A 19,140-nucleotide genomic window follows, 5' to 3' on the forward strand; every position below is an offset into this window, starting at 1 on the left:
GTGTGGCGTGACTAGCTTGTTACGCCACAACAAGAACTACTGATAGCCTTGGGAGAACCAGCTATGTCGAAAGATGTATGAGGCAGGCGAAATACTCTCAGACTTCAAGAAGGATTTAATAATCTCAAAGAAAGCAGATGTTGACTGGTGTGAAAATTACCGAGCTATCAGTTTAACACGTCACAGTTATAAAATGATAACTCGAAATCTTTACAGATGAATAGAAAAACTGATAGAAGCCGACCTCGGGGATGACCAGTTTGGATTCCATAGAAGTGTTGGAACTCGCGTGCCAATACTGACCCTACGACTTTATCTTAGAAGATAGGATGTTTTCAGCATTTGTAGACCTAGAGTAAGCTTTTTGCAACGTTGACTGAAATGCTCTCGTCGCAGGTTCGAATCCTGCCTCGGGCATGGATGTGTGTGATGTCCTTAGGTTAGTTAGGTTTAAGTAGTTCTAAGTTCTAGGGGACTGATGATCTCAGAAGTTAAGTCCCATAGTCCTTAGAGCCATTTGAACCAATACTCAAGTCCACATTCAGAAGGTAGCAGGGGTAAAATACAGGGAGCGAAATGCTATTTACAATTTGAACAGAAACCAAGTGGCAGTTATAAGAGTCAAGGTGGACGAAAGGTATGCAGTGATTGAAAAGGGAGTGAGGTAGGTTTGTAGCCTATCCCCGATCTTATTCAATCTGCATACTGAGCAAGCAGTAAGGGAAACAAAACAAAAATGTGGAGTAGGAATTAAAATGCATGGAGAAGAAATAAAAACTTTGAGGTTTGCTGACGACATTTTAATTCTGACAGAGACAGAAAAGGACCTGGAAGAGCAGTTGAACGGAATGGATAGTGTCTTGAAAGGAGGATATAAGATGAACATCAACAAAAGCAAAACAAGGATAGTGGAATGTAGTCCTATTAAATCAGGCGATTCTGAGGGAATTAGATTAGGAAATGAGGCACTTAAAGTAGTAGATGTGTTTTGCTGTTTGGGAAGCAAAATAACAGATGATGGTCGAACTAGAGAGGATATAAAATGTAGACTGGCAATAGCAAGGAAAGCGTTTCTGAAGAAGGGAAACCTGTTGATATCGAGTATAGATTTAAGTGTCAAGAAGTCCTTTCTGAAAGTAATTGTATGGAGTTATCCATGTATGACAGTGAAACATGGACGATAAATAGTTTAGACAAGAAGAGAATAGAAGCTTTCGAAATGCGGTGCTACCGAAGAATGCTGACGATTAGATGGGTAGATCACGTAACTACTGAGAAGGTACTGAATAGAATTGGGGAGAAGAGGAATCTGTGGCACAACGTGAGTGAAAGAAGGGATCGGTTGGTAGGACACATTCTGAGGCATCAAGGTATGAGCAATTTAGCACTGGAGAGAAGCACGGAGGGCAAAAGTCGTAGAGGGAGACCAAGAGATGGATACACTAAGTAGATTCAGAAGGATGTATGTTGCAGTAGTTACTCCGAGATGAAGAGGCTTGCACAGGATAAAGTAGCATGGAGAGTTCCATCAAACCAGTCGTATGGGAGAATGCTGTGATTAAAAAATAATCCTTTACGTAATATTTTATTTACGAGGCAACAATTCTGGGTTTACCTCCACTACTACTGAATTTGACAGTGGTCCACAGGCATCTTCTTATCTGTACGGAGTGATTTCGTGATGATGTTACAAACTTTCTTGGAAGATGGAGGAGGGTAAATATGTCAACCTGAGCTAAGGAACCCTGGTCCGGAAAATAACGAGTCGAAATTGTTCTCATCATTTGTTCTGTTTTCCATCTTTCCGTAGTTGCTTCAAAATTCGTAGAGGTATATTCAGTCTATGCAAATAATTGAAGGCAGTTTGATTATTGCCATGTGGGTTTCGCTTCTTTTATTTGTGAAGCATCTTCAGTGGCCGGTAATACATGTTTTTTTATACATATACACACATCAAAAAAACTTTTGCAATCACTCCGGTTCCCAGAAGTCCTGAAGATAGACGTTGACTGTGCATATGGTATCACAGACACAGTCCCTTTGACTGTTCAGAGGTGTCACTAAACCCGCTCAAAGATGTTACCAACCACGCTTGAACAGCGTCAATTACACGGAGGCTGACCGACAGCCGATCAGTTTCAGTCATTCCACCAGGATGGAGGTACACAGTCTGGTACCGCGCGCCGCGGAATTTGAATGCGCGCCAGACGGCATGGATGTCGAAGACCCCTAGAGGTCTCAGCACCATCACGCTGTAAGCCGGGGCGGCGCGCGCCTCCTGCCCCACATTTAGTGTGAGGGCGCCACAGTGGAATGTTTCGACCTTTTTGTTATTCGTTAGGTCCTTCGTTGGTCGTGTCTCCGTCCTCTCCCGTTGTGTTGTTCGCGGGCCGCTCCGTGAGTCCTGCCGCGATTTCTGTCACATCAACCCCGCGACTGTCCCGGTCGCAGTAACAACACACAGCTCGTGTTGTCTGTAGTTCAACCATGCCTGCCGGCCTTAGTGGCCGTGCGGTTCTAGGCGCTACAGTCTGGAACTGAGCGACGGCTACGGTCGCAGGTTCGAATCCTGCCTCGGGCATGAATGTGTTTGATGTCCTTAGGTTAGGTTTAATTAGTTCTAAGTTCTAGGCGACTGATGACCTCAGAAGTTAAGTCGCGTAGTGCTCAGAGCCATTTGAACCAGCCATCAACCATGCCTAGACGGTCAGTACTGCAGTTCGATCGCGTCCGCATTGTTACTTTGTGTCAGGAAGGGCTCTCAACGAGGGAAGTGTCCTGGCATCTTGGAGTGAACCATGCGATGTTGTTCGGACATGGAGGAGATACAGAGGGACAGGAACTGTTTATGAGATGCCTCGCTCAGGTACCCAAGGGCTACTACTGCAGTGGATGACCGCTACCTATGTATTATGGCTCGGAGGAACCCCGACAGCAATGCCACCATGTTGAATAATGCTTTTCGTGCAGCCACAGGACGTCGTGTTACGACTCAACTTATGCGCAATAGACTGCGTGATGCCCAACTTCACTCCCGACGTCCACGGTGAGGTCCATCATAGCAACCACAATACCATGCAGTGCGGTGCAGATGGGCCCAAAAACATGCCGAATGGACCGCTCAGGATTAGCATTACGTTCTCTTCGCCGATGAGTTTCGCATATGCCTTCAACCAGGCAATCGTCGGAGACGCGTTTGGAGGCAACGCGGTCAGGCTGAACGCCTCAGACACACTGTCCAGCGAGTGCAGCAAGGTGGAGATTCTCTGATGATTTGCAGTGTGAGGCCGACGTATGGCGCTGATGGTCACAAAAGGCACCTAACAGCTGTACGATACATGAATGCCATCTTCTGACCGATAGTGCAACCATATCGGCAGCATATTGGCGAGGTATTTGTCTTCATGGACGACAATTCGCGCCCTTAAGGTGCACATCTTGTGAATGACTTCCTTCAGGATAACGAAATCAGTCGACTAGAGGGGCCAGCATGTTCTCCAGACATGAGCCCTATCGAAAGTGCCTCAGATAGATTGAAAAGGGTTGTTTATGGACGACGTGACCCACCAACCCCTCTGATGGCTCAACGATGAATCGCCGTTGAGGAGTGGGACAATCTTAACCAACAGTGCCTTGATGAACTTGTTGATATTAAGCCACGACGAATAGCCTACAGGCATGCAGGAGGACGTGCTACTGGGTATTACAGGTACCAGTGTGTACAGCAATCTGGACCACTATCTCTGAAGGCCTTCCTGTATGGTGGTACAACATGCTATGTGTGGTTTTCATGAGCAATAAGAAGGGCAGAAATGATCTTTATATTGATCTCCATTCCAATTTTCTGTAAAGGTTCCGGAACCGAGGTGATGCAAAACTTTTTTTGATGTATGTAATAAACGTATTATGTGGTAGTTACAATATGTTGCTATGTTACACGCTGTCATGTTTTTCTCTTGTTTTTAAGTTAGGTATTAACTTTCGTAGCACAAATCTCGTGATGTGGAATTATCGTTTGGTGTTACGACTTCCAGCGCTGTTAGCCCCCGTATGTTGTCCTGGAGATGTCTTTATTAGTCTCCATGCTCCAGTCGGTCGATTTCCGGCGTTCTTTCACCGATATTAGATTTAACATATCGCATACGTCACTTGTACATTACATGTTGTGTTCAACATGTGTGTGTTTTCGGTGTGTGGTGTTGCCAACTGTCGCTGTGTAGTTATGTTTCCAGAATGATATTTTCACTCTGCAGTGGAGTGTGCGCTCTTATGAAACTTCCCCGCAGATTAAAACTGTGTGCCGAACCGAGACTCGAACTCTGGACCCTTGCCTTTCATATCAGCGCACATCCCGCTGCAGAGTGAAAATCTCACTCTGAAAACATCCCCCAGGCTGTGGCTAAGCCATGTCTCTGCAATATCCTTTTTTTTTCAGGAGTGCTAGTTCTGTTAGTTTCGCAGGAGAGCTTCTGTAAAGTTTGGAGGGTAGGAGACGAGGTACGCCAGAAGTGAAGCTGTGAGGACGGGCCGTGAGTCGTGCTTGGGTAGCTCAGATGGTACAGCACTTGCCCGTGAAAGGCAGAGGTCCCGAGTTCGAGTCTCGTTGCCGCACACGGTCTTAATCTGCCAGGAAGTTATTTATGTTTCGTCTTTTGTTTGTGTTGTGTGCGTGGTTTGATATTTTCATTTGTGTGTTTGTGTGTGTGTGTGTGTGTGTGTGTGTGTGTGTGTGTGAGAGTGAGTGTGTGTGTGTGTGTGTGTGTGTGTGAGAGAGAGAGAGAGAGAGAGAGAGGAAGATTTATTAATTATTTTTTCTGCCTATGTTTCGGATCTCTGTTTGTTATAGTTTTGGTAGCTACATTTATCGGAGAGTTATTGTTTCTATGGATTTGCTCATCGAGTTCCTTCTTTTTCATTACCATGGTTCTTTGTATATGAAAGTTTTCTTGCAATGTCAGGAGATTTTTGTTGTGATTATTCACTCTAATAACTGTCATGTCATGTTCCATGGTGGATGGTTCGTTTCCATGTTTTATGAGGTGTTCTGCGAAGGTAGAGTGGCTATTTTCATATTTCGAACTGCTTATATGTTCTTTAAATCTAGTTTAGAAGTCCCTGCCTGTCATCCCTGGTATACTTATTTACAGTATTGGCACTCTTACTGGTATATACCTGTTGCTTGGTTTTTATCTGGTTTGTCTGTTGTTTGTAAATGTGATTGGAGTGTGTTTCTTGTTCTGTAAGCAATGTGTAATCCCGGTTTCTTTAATATATTTACAATCTTGCGAGTTGCTTTGTGTTTGTATGTTAAAGTGTACCATTTTTTCTGTTTGTCATGTCGTGAGTGTTACTGTTTTGTTTTTCCACCTGTGCTGTAATGTCTGTTGGGTTTCTTGGTGTTTGTATTTTCTGCTTGTTTTCATTTTTCTTTAGTTGTTCTTTAATGGTTGAGTTTTCATACTATATGGCTGTTGTAAACATTATTAGTGGCTATGACTTGTATTGTTTTTCATTCTTTTTCATAGTTTACTTTGCCGATTGGGATGTTATTTAGTCTGTGTAATATGTGTATATGGCCGCTACTTTTTGATTTTGTGGGTGGTTGGATGAAGCATGTATAATTGTGTCAGTGGCTGTTGGCTTTCTGAAGATGTTAAATGTGTTTTTACTGTTTTCCATCTTTATTGTTATATGCAAGAAGTGTATTTGCTTTTGTGTATACTGTTTAAGTCTATATGAAGTTCCTCAATTTTCTCTGTAGGCTCATCTAACATACATATTATATCATCCACATATGTGGACCAGTGAACGATTCTTTATCCTTTCTTTCCGATAACTGCCTAAAAGATTGTTTTTTCTATGTTTGACGAATATGTTTACCAATGTTGCTGATATTGGGCCCATTGGAAGCCCATCTTCCTGTAAGCAAAATTCCTTTTCAAATTGGAAGTAATTTTGGGATGTGACTGCTTTGAGGGTTTTAGTTATTTCATTAATATTGTCTGCAGGTAGTCTGTTTTACGCCAGTAAGTGTTCTTCAATTAGTTTTATTGCGCCTGAATTGGTTATTGAAGTGTATATGTCCTCTATGTCGAAAGAGATGAATGAAGATGTTTGTGGGATGTGTAAGTCTTTTATTTGTGTTAAGAGTTCATTTGTGTTTTTCACTGTTTTGCTGTTCTTCATTTCTATAATGTTGCATTACGATATTGTTCATGTGTTTTGCCACTTGGTATAATGGTGCGTTCATGGAATTAATAACAGGCTTCCACGGAATAAGAGGTTTCTGGACTTTGCGTTGGGCTCTGAATGTTAGTGTTTTGTGATGTGTTGCTGTTGTTTATCTGTGAGTATGTGTCTGAAGTATTTGAAGTTGTTTTTACGTTGTCTGGAAACGTGCTGCTCGATAGGATTTCAGTTTTGTGATATTGTTAGAGGAGATGAACTCTTCAGTTTTTTCTATACATTGTTCATTACTGATCAGTAGTGTGCTGTTCCCTTTATTAAATCTTGTGACTATGATGTTGTTAGCTTGTAGTTTCTCTTTTAATTTCTTAGTTATCATGTTTTCTGTTTGAAGTTTCTTGTTTTGCTCTTTCCTTGACATGGTGATTATATTATTTCCTTCTTCACTATTTCTTGTTTTAGTCAAATATTTATTGTGTTATTTTCTTGTATCTCTCTCTATGTGAGGATGCTTTGCGTTTCTATAATCAGATTGTCTATGTAGGTGTTACCTATTTTTGTACTGATGTGTTTGAGCCCTTCCAGCAATAGCTGAGTTTCTTTATCTGTTAAGTCTATATCTAAATTTATTAGATTTGTGTGAAACTTGTAGTGGCGGGTGTGCTGTACATTGTCGTGCTTTCCTTTCTGGTTATTTTTGTTAGTGACAGTTCCGATTTTTCGTTTATGTTCGGCCTGTGTATATTGCAGTGTTCTTGTCGTGATGTGTTCAGTTTTTTGTATTAGGTTGATCATCACTGGTGGGTTGTTAATAAATGCTAATAACTCAAGAAGTATATCACATAGCATTCTATTAAGTATGAATTTCTTGGTATGAAGCGATTTGATTCCTTTTTTTAACCGAGTCTTTTCTGCAAATGATCCCATAGTTTTTGCTACCAAAGACTTTTTTGTGACTTTTACATTAATATAACTCGGGATTACATTATTTATTTTCCAGGTCTCATTGAATCTAATGTGTTGGATGCTCTTGTTGAGTTTGAAATGGATATTCTTTAAGCTGTTGTATAACTTGTCCCGAAATGACCGACATGGCTGTATTATCGTCGTATTTTATGTTTCCCGTCTTTCCTCAGTTGCTTCAAAGTTCGTGGAGCTATATTCCGTCTATGCAACTAATAGAAGGCAGTTTGATTGTTGCCATAAGCTTTTCGCTTCTTTTATTTGTGGTGTATATTCTGTGGCCTGTAGTATATGTTTACATACAATAAACGTATTATGTAGTAGTCTTCCTATACCCCCTTTCACTTTGCAAGAAAACTTTCACATCGAAAGAGCCATAGCAATAAAAAAGAAGGAACTCGATGACCAAATCCATAGTAACAATAACTTTCCAATCATGGTTGCCACTAAAATAGTAACAGAGATCAGAAACACAGCCAGAATAAATAATTAATGAATCTTCTTCTTCTTCTTCTTCTTCTTCTCTCTCTCTCTCTCTCTCTCTCTCCCTTTACACACACACACACACACACACACACACACACACACACACACACAGCAAATGAAAATATCAAACCACGCACAGAACACGAACAATATACGAAACATAAATACGTAGCGACAATTGGCAGCATTACACACCGAAAACACACACATGTTGAACAGAAAATGCAAAGTGGAAGTGACGTATGCAATTTGTTAAATCAAATGTGTGTGAAAGAACGCCAAAAATCGGCCAACTGGAGCATGAAGTCTAACGAACACATCTTCAGGACCACACACGGGTGCTAACAGCGCTGGAAATCATGACACCGAACGATAATTCCCGATCCCGAAATTTGTGCTACAAAAGTTAATTTCTAACCTAAAAACAAAACAAAAACATGACAAAATGTAACACAGCAATATATTGTAACTACCACACAATACGTTAATTATATGTATAAAAATAAACATGTATTACTAGCCACTGAAGATGCTTCACAAATATAAGAAGGGTAACGCGTATGGTAGTGATCAAACTGCATTCAGTTAGTTGCATGGACGGTATTTGCCTCGACGAACTTTGAAGCAACTAAGGAAAGGCGGAAAACAGAATAAATAACGAGAACCATTTTCGCCTATAACTTTCCACTCGGTATTTTCCGGGCCAGGTTTCCTTACCTCAAATCGATATATCAACCATTCTCCATCCTCCAGGAAAGTTTGTAACATCATCATGAAATCACTCCATACAGATAAGAAAATGTCTGTGGATCCCAGCCAAAAATCAGTAGAAGTAAAAGTAAACTAGTGATTCTTATCCCCTAAATAAAATATTACATAAGGTATTATTTTTTAATCACGCCATTCTCCCATACGACAACTACGCCATATTTCACATACAGTGCATCAGTTTGTACTTATCTTTTCCGTGATAAATTTCGAATAAGTTAAAAGAATTATGGGGAAAAGAAACAAGCAAGTTTTGAATGTGGTTGCAGCACAACAGACCATGTAAAAGTTGCTGAAGAAATTGTAGAATATAGCAGTGAGGGAGGACCTATTACCCCTTTTTCCCAGAATTCATAGATTTTGAGAAAGCTTATGACTGAGTTTCGACACAGTATGAGTAGTAGGACAACAAGGACATCACCCCACTCTGCATTGTTGCAAAATTTATTCAAAATGGCGGTCACTATCCTAACCCCTTCCCCTCCACCCTCCCATCCCCCTCCCCTTCCATTCCTGTCTACTCCCACACTCCCACCTGCTGGAGGAGAAGGAGTATATTAGCTATAGCCATGTGAGTGATGACTTAGGCATGCATGTGAGGACTGTGTCGATAGCAGTGATATTTGGTGGAGATGAATACGTTTCATGAAATAATGAAGATGCAGTAGGCTGGGGTAAGTTACACTTCACAAATCATACTGATAAATGCATGTTGTGTAACTGTAGATGACTCGATAAAAGTCCAGTCAGTTAGTCTTCCAAAGCACATGAGGCAAGACATTCACTGGCTACAGTGCAAGCAAGCATCCATGTGTACAATTGAGGAAATGTTGGTGATGAGCAGGGATGAATTTTAACATGTGCGCTACATGCAAGCACACAGCTGAGAACTGTATCCATAACTTCCTACACTATAAATGGAAAGAAATGTTAACTGACAAGTGAGCATGTGGCGATTACTTTTCAACAAATGCAGTGGGATGACATGAACATGCTTTTCAGGACTCATGCAGATACGCTTCTTGTTGTGTCTAGACCATACAGCCTAGACACAATGCTGTAGCCGATAGGGCACGCAAGGCTAACGCAGACGGGCGTGAAGTCTGGAACATGAGAACTTATAAATGAATAAGAAGAAAAGTACGTAGATGCTTGTTACTTAACTTTTAATTAGTCCTTGGAATACATCTCTCTTGAATATTAGTAAGCTATAGGCACTGATACAAATGGTGCCTTGCTAGGTGGTCGCCATTTAACTTAGCAGAGGGCTATTCTACTGTCTATCTCTCGGCAAATGAGAGCAAGGCTTAGCACGTCCAATCGCTAGCTATGTTGTCCGTACAACTGGGGACGAGGTCTCCTCAGTCTCTCGAGACCTGCCTTGTGGTGGCGCTAGGTTTGCGATCCCACAGTGGCGACACGCGGGTCCGACATGTACTACAGGACCGCGGCCGATTTAAGTTACCAGCCAGCAAGTGTGGTGTCTAGCGGTGACACCACACTTCTGCTGGAGCTGCCTACCTTTTTTGATGTTGCCTAAAAACCCCACATCGACTTTGCCCTATTCCACGATGAACCATAGGTGTTCACCTTGTGTTTTGGAGACCAACTGGCCTAGTTCACAACACCGCCACCAGAGCGTGCTGTCGGACTTCCACCACCCCCCTCCTATGACATAGTCCAAGAAGGCGGTCCAGGATAGAAAATGGTTGGGAACCAATAGGATCCCTGAATCTGGTCATGTGATAGGCTCCAGCCAATAGGATGGCAGTATCTGGTGACGCCATCATAGGGAATATAGGGCAGATTCAGCAGCTCTGCGACCTCAGTCTCTCTCAGCTAGGCAGCAGCAGCAGCAGAAGAAGAAGAACCATGAAGTGTCAACAGCAGTCATGATCCAGCACAGCCCTGAAGAACGAGAAGAAACGAAAAAGTAAATATCTCGTATCACATCTTTGTTGGTAGATAGTATTAGTATCATTATTGGTTGTTAATGACAGGAGACAGTTGCACAACGCAATACTCTCCAAGAAAAGATGGCTGACAGATGTATTAGTAGGCTATCTCATAGTGAAAGTCTGTGCCACAAATTAGATTCCATTTTCTGATGGAGTGCATGATGTCCATCATAAGCAAATTGCAATACAAAATTTGGAAGGGGTTGTTGTACATGACTGTAGTTTTAACTTAATATCTGGTAGTTGTGGGAGGCGCTACAAGACAGCAATATTCTACTAAGGGTATTTACTGGTGTATTTGTAGACCATATACATATATCTAGGTTGTGAATCATATACAGCTGAGGTACTGGTTATTAGTCATAAGCAAACTTCATTTTCAAAATGAGACTGTTTGTGCCATGCAAGACAATATATCTTTAATGGAACGCTTGTTAATGATGGAACGTAGTGTCACACGTCAATTCTCTCCTAAATATGTAACTGACAGTCGTATTGTGGCCTATCATTGTTAACCCAGACGCCAACAAAGACGAATAGGCAACCTACTGAGGCGAGATTCTTCCTAATTTCTGATTAAAGAACGACTGGGTAAGATGCTGATGCTGGGAAACATGTATATGTGCGGTGTTGCACTAGTAACAATGACTGGCAACGCCTTCACCTTCCACAAGGCTTTAGCATATGGTACAGACAGTCCCATCACCAATACAGTGTTTGTTAGTAGTATCCGTTCTGTTCATATTACAATGCTAAAACGGATCCAAGCATTAGGAAGAAGAATGAACGAATAGCGAAACATCCGAAACTGCTGTTTGCGATGCGTGGATTAGCTGCGGGTATGATTCTCTAAGCAGCCGTTGGAACACTTAGGCAGATAGTAATACGTGCTTGGGATACAACATTCGGAAACTTGAAGATAAATTTGGGTTTTGCACTATACACTATGTGATCAAAAGTATCCAGACACCCTGAAAAACATACGTTTTCTTATTAGGTGCATTGTGCTGCTACCTACAGCCACGTACTCCATATCAGCTACCTCAGTAGTCATTAGACAACGTGAGAGAGCAGAATGGTGCGCTCCGCGGAACTCGCAGACTTTGAACGTGGTCAGGTGGTTGGGTGTCACTTGTGTCATACGTCTGTACGCAAGATTTCCAAACTCCTTAACATCCCTAGATCCACTGTTTCCGATGTGACAGTGAAGTGGAAACGTGAAGGGATACTTACAGCACAAAAGCGTACAGGCCGACCTCGTCTGTTGACTGACAGAGACCTCCGACAATTGAAGAGGGTCGTAATGTGTAATAGGCAGACATCTATCCAGACTGTGACACAGGAATTCCAAACTGCATCAGGATCCACTGCAAGTACTGTGACAGTTAAACGGGAGGTGAGAAAACCCGTATTTTATGGTCGAGCGGCTGCTCATAAGCAAAATGTCACGCCGGTAAATGCAAAACGATTCCTCGCTTGGTGTAAGGAGCGTAAAAAATGGACTATTGAACAGTGGAGAAACATTGTGTGGAGTGACGAGTCACGGTACACAATGTGGAGATCCCATGGCAGGGTGTATGGCGAATGCCCGGTGAACGTCATCTGCCAGCGTGTGTTGTGCCAACAGTAAAATTCGGAGGCGGTGATGTTGTGGTGTAGTCGTATTTTTCATGGAAGGGGCTTGCACCTCCTGTTGTTTTGCGTGGCACTATCACAGCACAGGCCAACATTAACGTTTTAAGCACCTTCTTGCTTCCCACTGTTGAAGAGCAATTCGGGTATGGCGATTGCATCTTTCATCACGATCGAGCACCTGTTCATAATGGACGGCTTGTGGCGGAGTATTTACACGACAATAACTCCCTGTAATGGACTAGCCTGCACAGAGTCCTGACCTGAATCCTATAGAACACGTTTGACATGTTTTGGACCGTCGACTTCGTGCCAGGCCTCACCGACCCACATCGATACCTCTCCTCAGTGCACTGCCTCGTGATGACTGTGATGACTGTGCTGTCCTTAGGTTAGTTAGGTTTAAGTAGTTCTAAGTTCTAGGGGACTGATGACCATAGATGTTAAGTCCCATAGTGCTCAGAGCCATTTGAACAATTTTTTTCCTCAGTGCAGCACTCCGTGAAGAATGGGCTGCCATTACGCAAGAAACCTTCCAGCACCTGATTGAGCGTATGTCTGCGAGAGTAGAGGTTGTCATTAAGGCTAAGGATGGGCCAACACCATATTGAATTCCAGCAGTACCGATCGAGGGCGCCACGAACTTGTAAGTCATTTTCAGCCATGTGTCAGGATATAGTATTGCAATTACTGTTCTGCTAACTTAAATTACCCATAGATGAGTAGCATTTCTACCTTCTCTTCGTTTGTGTACATTCTACTCACACAGCTCTTCAACTGACGATGGTTGACGAAATGACGGATGTCCATTTTACTTGTGTTTAGATTTCTCCTTTGTTAACGTTAGCACGTGGATGTGTTCCATTACCCCGAGTACCTGCACTAAGCGCTGGGAGCGTCAGCGTCACTGTCTTGTTGTGTAATAAATAACGTTTTGTTTCAGTGAATGATACCCTGTGATACATTTTTTAATAGGTCTTTAGGAGGGGAAATGAATCATCGAATAAAAAATACAGGCTGCCATTTGAAAAAGTCATACCGCTGTTCATATCCTTGTAAAAAACAACGCTGTAACGAAGGCAATCATGCTTGTTTATGGCCCCCTGACGGCTAAAGAACATTTGCTTGAAACATTTTGTAATTTGCATCTGGACAAACAGTTATTTATTGTGCTCAAGATGAACAGTGTGTGTGTGTGTGTGTGTGTGTGTGTGTGTGTGTGTGTGTGTGTATGTCTTAGGGCGCAGAAACAACTAAGGTCATACCCGGCCATTTCAGAAACTAGTGTCACTCGCGCCCATTTCAGAACCTTAGAATACTAATACGAAAAAGGAGATAAAAACGACTACACGTTAAGCTCAGTTGATGGTAGGAAAGAGAGGAGAACAAGGACTTTCTGTTGGAGAAAAGTCCACAAAATATGCCTTTGCGGCAACGGAGGTTCGGAAGTAAAGATTAAATGCCCTTCGCCATATTGCTACGACAGATAACAAGTAAAACATGGGCTACAGCAAGCGCATCGTTCACTAAAACCGCAGATAAATCAGACAGCAAACATACTTCAGAACGTAAGTGGTTAAAAAAAGGGTGTTGGGTCAGTAAATGACGAACTGTCAAAGGTTGATGACATTGAGCACAAAGTGTTGGGGGGTCAGCACTTAACAAATGCCGATGGCTAAAACGACAGTGCCCAATGCGCAACCTAACTAGAACGATCTCGCCGTGGCGAGAGGGCCCAGAGGAGGTCGGCTAAGCCGCCGGGAGAAGTTTAATTTCCCGGAGCTCGTTCGCGTGATGGGGAGACCAGTGGTGATGCCAAAGTGACACCAACTGCTGACAGGCGACAACATGGAGAACATCGGAAGGAATGGCTGAACGCCCGCATCTCGTGGTCGTGCGGTAGCGTTCTCGCTTCCCACGCCCGGGTTCCCGGGTTCGATTCCCGGCGGGGTCAGGGATTTTCTCTGCCTCGTGATGGCTGGGTGTTGTGTGCTGTCCTTAGGTTAGTTAGGTTTAAGTAGTTCTAAGTTCTAGGGGACTGATGACCATAGCTGTTAAGTCCCATAGTGCTCAGAGCCATTTTTGAATGGCTGAACTATCGGACCAACGTAAGAGAACTGCAGCCTTGGCAGCAGCGTCAGCAGCCTCGTTTCCTGTCAGACCGACGTGTTCTAGAACACAAATAAACATCACAGTGGCTCCCTCAAGTGTGAGCAAGTGGAAGCTTTCTTGGACCCGTTGCATTAAGGCAGGGGCGGGCAGGAATCCTGCACATGTGCGGTGCACTTGCACGCGTGCAGTTAACAGGTGTTCCGCGTGCACACAGGGGCAAGCTGGCCACCCGCTTATCTCCCATCCCCACCATACCTTCTGTCCGCTCCTTCCTCTGTAATGCGTTTTGTTTCCAAGCTTGCTTTATTGAGTGAATCAATAAGGTTAGTAGGAGTGCTTGAAAGAAATCATGGTTTGAAAGAGTACCTATTACCTACGATACGTTTTATTTAATTATCACAGGTGGAGTTTACAATACGTTTAATATCTGGAACAAAATTTCTACATACAGACAAACACAAACAGTTACGTAAATTTTCATCACTGATGTTTGCTCTTAACCGAGACTTATTACTTCAGCAAATGGTTTTCCAGCTCTCGCTATATTAAGCGCAGTCTTATAACTTGCACATACCGCTGGGCTATTATTGTTGTCGTCCTGAAAACTTGAAAACAGTGCTCCATAAAATGTTAGATCAGTTAGATGAGAGACATGACAAGAGAAAGTCGCACATCTCTCGTGACAACAGCAACTACGACAAATTCAAATGGCTCTGAGCACTATGGGACTTAACTGCTGTGGTCATCAGTCCCCTAGAACCATAGCGGTCGCGCGGTTCCAGACTGTAGTGCCTAGAACCGCTCGGCCACTCTGGCCGGCCAACTACGACAGATTCATCTGGTATCGTCAGATCAGTCTTCTTAAGCTCAGTCAATTTCCCATCCGCTCAGAATCCGACAATAAATTGTACTCGTCCTTGTGAAATTTATTATAATGGTCTTCAATACTAAACTTCCGTTGACCAGCGAGAAAACTGCCACATATTAAACATTTCGAATTTTCACGTTTTTGCACAAAGAAAAAATGATTCTCCCATTACTTTTTAAAAGATAGCAAATCTCCACTTCTCCGTTTCTTGAAATACAACGTTCACTACATAGTGCTCGCTTCGCATCAACGTCCGCAGCTTAGCGTGGCAATACACTGCCGCAACCTGCCGGCTGTCGCCACAGCCCCGGTCGACGCCTGCACGCGAGCAGCACACGTGCAGCGCTGTGCGCTCATGAGCCGCGTGCAACGTTTGCCCGCCCCTGCACAGGGATAGACTGTGCGCACCACACAGAGGCTCTGAAAGGCACTGAGAGAGGCGGAACAAATGACACAATTGGAAAGCCTGAGTCGACAGATATACTGCGTGGCCTAATACAGGGCAAAGAACTCTGCTGTAATACTGAGCAGTGTTCCAGAAGCCGATATCGAAAATTATGGGTGCCAATGACGAAGGTAAACACGACACTACGGTCAGTCCGAGGGCCATCAGTGTACATACAGGTACTATCGCTGAATTCTATGCGAAGGTCGAGCAACGTACAGCGATAGATGGAATCTGGAATAGTTTCCTTGCGAAGCAAATTAAGTCCAAGGTGAATATGGGCCGTCGCACAAAACCAAGGTGGTGAAGTGTTCACACCCATCGGGAAAGTTGCAAGTAGCGTGAAGTTAAGCTGTCTGAGCAATAGCCGAAAGTGAACTACAGGAGGTAACAGAGAAGAGGAACGCGCTGTATACTGTCCATCAAAGGAGTCGACGAAGGAAGAGGCATAGCATGGGTGGCCGGGCATGGCAGACAAACGGCATGCGTATCTGCTGAGTACAACATCTCCCCGCTATGATACCGGTAGTTCGGCAGCTTCTGCACAGAGACTCTCAACGGGGCTCGTGTAAAAGTTGCCACTGGCCAAACGGATGCCACGACGGTGGATCGTATTTAGACGGCGTAAGATGGACTAACGTGCAGACGCATAAACGAAACACCAGTAGTGTAGTTTCTAAAGGACAAGGGATTGGTAGAATCGGAGGAAGGTGGTCCGATTCGCTGCCCAGGAAGTACCGTTTAGGACACGAAGGACACTGAGGAACTGGGTACAGCGGGCGGCCAGGTAAGGACGTTTCCCGAAAAGCATGAACCAGAGGAATTTCGTAGTTTCAATGAACGGAAGAGCAACAGGCCCAAGATGTAAAGACGGTGGAAGAAACCGATTGCACCGCCAGAAATTCATACAAACGGTTTTGCCAGTGGAAAAGCGAAAGCCATTGTCGATGTTCCACGAGCAAAGACGATCGACGTCGCTCTAGGGGACAAGTCCGAGGAGAACTGGAATAGATCGCAAAATCGTCGATGAAAAGAGAGGCAGAGATGCCTGGTGGGAGACAGGCCATAATAGGGTTAATGGCTATAGCAATGAGGACGACTCTCAAGCCCGGAGGCACCCCGTTTTCCTGGATAAAGGTTCCGATAAGTCCTTGATAGCCCCACGTGTACAGAGCATGGAGGATACCAGTCTTGCAGCAGTTGTCGTAACCTTTCTCCAAATCAAAAAACACAGTCACAGTCTGGTATTTTCGCAGAAAACTGTTCATGACGTGGGTCGACAAAGTGACGAGATGGTCAACTGTAGAACGGCGAGCCCGGAATCCAGATTGTGCAGTGGTTAGTACATTGCGAGACTCGAGCGTCCATACAAGCTGTGCATGAACCATACGTTCCATCACCTTGCAAACAGAGCTAGTGAGAGAAATGGGGCGGTAGTTAGAAGAAAGGTGTTTTCCCATACCGGGCTTAGGCATGGATATGAAAGTGGCTTCACACCAGCGTCTGGGAAACGTGCCATCTGCTTAGATACGATTGTACGTATGAAGGAGAAGTGTTTGCCCACTAGAGGAATGTGCTGCAACATCTGACTGTGAACTTCGTCTGGCCCTTGTGCGGAAAATCGGGATGAAGTGAGAGCATGATCTATCTCCCTCATAGTAAAGGGGGCATTGCAGCTTTCACGATTCTGAGAGGAGAATGATATCATCCGAGCCTCCTCCACTCGTTTCTGATGGAGGACGGCACGGTAATAGTGGGTGGAGCTCGAAATATCAGCAGAATAGCGGCCTAATATGTTGCAGATAGCTATAGGGTCCACAGTGATATCATCTGCTACGGTCAGACCGGAAATTGGTGAATATAACTTGGTCCCAGAGAGTCGTCGGAGGTTGGTTCACACGATGGAAGAGGAAGTGGAACTGTTAAAAGAACTAGTAAATGAAATCCTGCTAGCTTTTTTGCTGTCCCGAAGTATGCGACGACAATGCGTACGCAACTGTTTATAACTTATCAGTCCGCCATCGTAGGATAAGGGTTAAAAATGTGGAGGGAATTTCTCCGTGCACGAATTGCGTCGTGGCACGCCTCAGTCCACCAAGGGACCGAGACACGGCGCGGTAAAAATTAAGTGCGAGGAACGGAATGTTCTGCGGCTGTAAAAATAACGTTTTTAAGGTATTCTACCTGGTCATCACAACTGGGGAAATGTTGCCCGGCGGAGGTCGCAGGGGAGGAGTAAAGCCTCCAGTCAGCCTTAGAAAGCTGCCAGTAGAAGCCATCAAATGGATAGCACAAGGGAAATGGTCACTCGAGTACGTGTCAGAGAGAACGGACCACTCTAGACGATGGACGAGCTAGGCAGTGCAGAACGACAGGTCCAAATAAAAATAGGCGTGGAGTCTGAAACGAACATGGATGAAGTTGAGTTGATTGAGAAGGTCAGGCCAGAGGGCACCTCTCGGACAGGTTCTGCAAGAGCTCCAGAGGGGATGGTGTGCACTAAAGTCACCAAGAAGCAGAAAGGGGTGAGGGAGTTGACCAATAGGCTAGAGGAAGTCGTCCCTAGTGACACCGAATGACGGTGGGATGTAAACGTTACAAAGAGAAAAGGTGAAGCGAGGAAGGAAAATGCGGACTGCATCAGCTTTCAGCCGGATGTATAGTGAGAGGGTTTGATTATGAAGATCATCCCGTATAAGCAATATGACTCCCCTATGAGATAGAATGTCGTCCTCGGGGGGAAGGTCAAATCAGGCCGAAAAGAAATTAGAGAAGTCAAAGTGGCGGCGAGGATGCGATTTTTTTTCCTGGACTAAGAAAACAAGTGGAGGCTGCGATTTTTTTTCCTGGACTAAGAAAACAAGTGGAGGCTGCGATTCCAGGAGCAGCTGTAATACCTCCTTGTAGGATCGAATACTGCAAACATTCCATTGGAGGAAAGTCATGATGGGAAAAGGGGAGGAGGGAAGAAATGAAAGGCTGTCGCCTCGGCGGCTGCCGAGTGCCAGCCTTCGAAGACTCACTGCTTCAGGGAGTGTAGGCAGGAGGATCCTGCTCCATGAGATCGACAGAGGTATCGGCATTCTTACTGGGTCGGCCTGCAGATTGCAGGATAGAAAAACTGTTGGCGGTGCGCACCCGCGAAATGGGGGTATGCCCAATGAGCGCTTCACGCGGCGATACCGTCAAAGACGATCGCCCAGTCAGCAAAGGAAAAGAACGTTTGCTTTTGTTTGATTTCTTTCAATCTTTCCAGTTGGCAGAGAAAGATTCAGATGTTTGTTGGCTGGAGGGAAGTAAGAAGTATTTGCGGGTGTATTCCTTCCGCCAGTTCCGGCCTGCCAGTTATGCAGCAGGTAATTTTGCCATCGGAATCGACGATGGGGAGGCTTGTTGCAAAGCTGGAGGAGAATGAGTGCGGGATGCTAACGCGACACTGAGCGTTTTTGCAACCAGCGTGCTGAATATTAGGTCGCAGGTCTGTGTGGCTGTGTCTTTCGTGGAGCGAGGTGTGCCAGATGGTAAAATGTAGGGCTCGCGACTAGCCGACGACTGGGTAAGGCACTTTTTCCTTCACCCGGATCTCCTGGACTGCCTGCTCATCGAGATACACGGGACATTCCCGGGATGAGTCTGCATGGTCACCATTGCAATTGATGCAGAGGAGGGGGGGGGGGGGGGAGAACGAGGTGTGAATCGCCCTCGTGAGCATCCATACCACA

Source organism: Schistocerca nitens, chromosome 3 (assembly GCF_023898315.1).
Source record: "Schistocerca nitens isolate TAMUIC-IGC-003100 chromosome 3, iqSchNite1.1, whole genome shotgun sequence".
Taxonomy (NCBI): Eukaryota; Metazoa; Arthropoda; class Insecta; order Orthoptera; family Acrididae; genus Schistocerca; species Schistocerca nitens.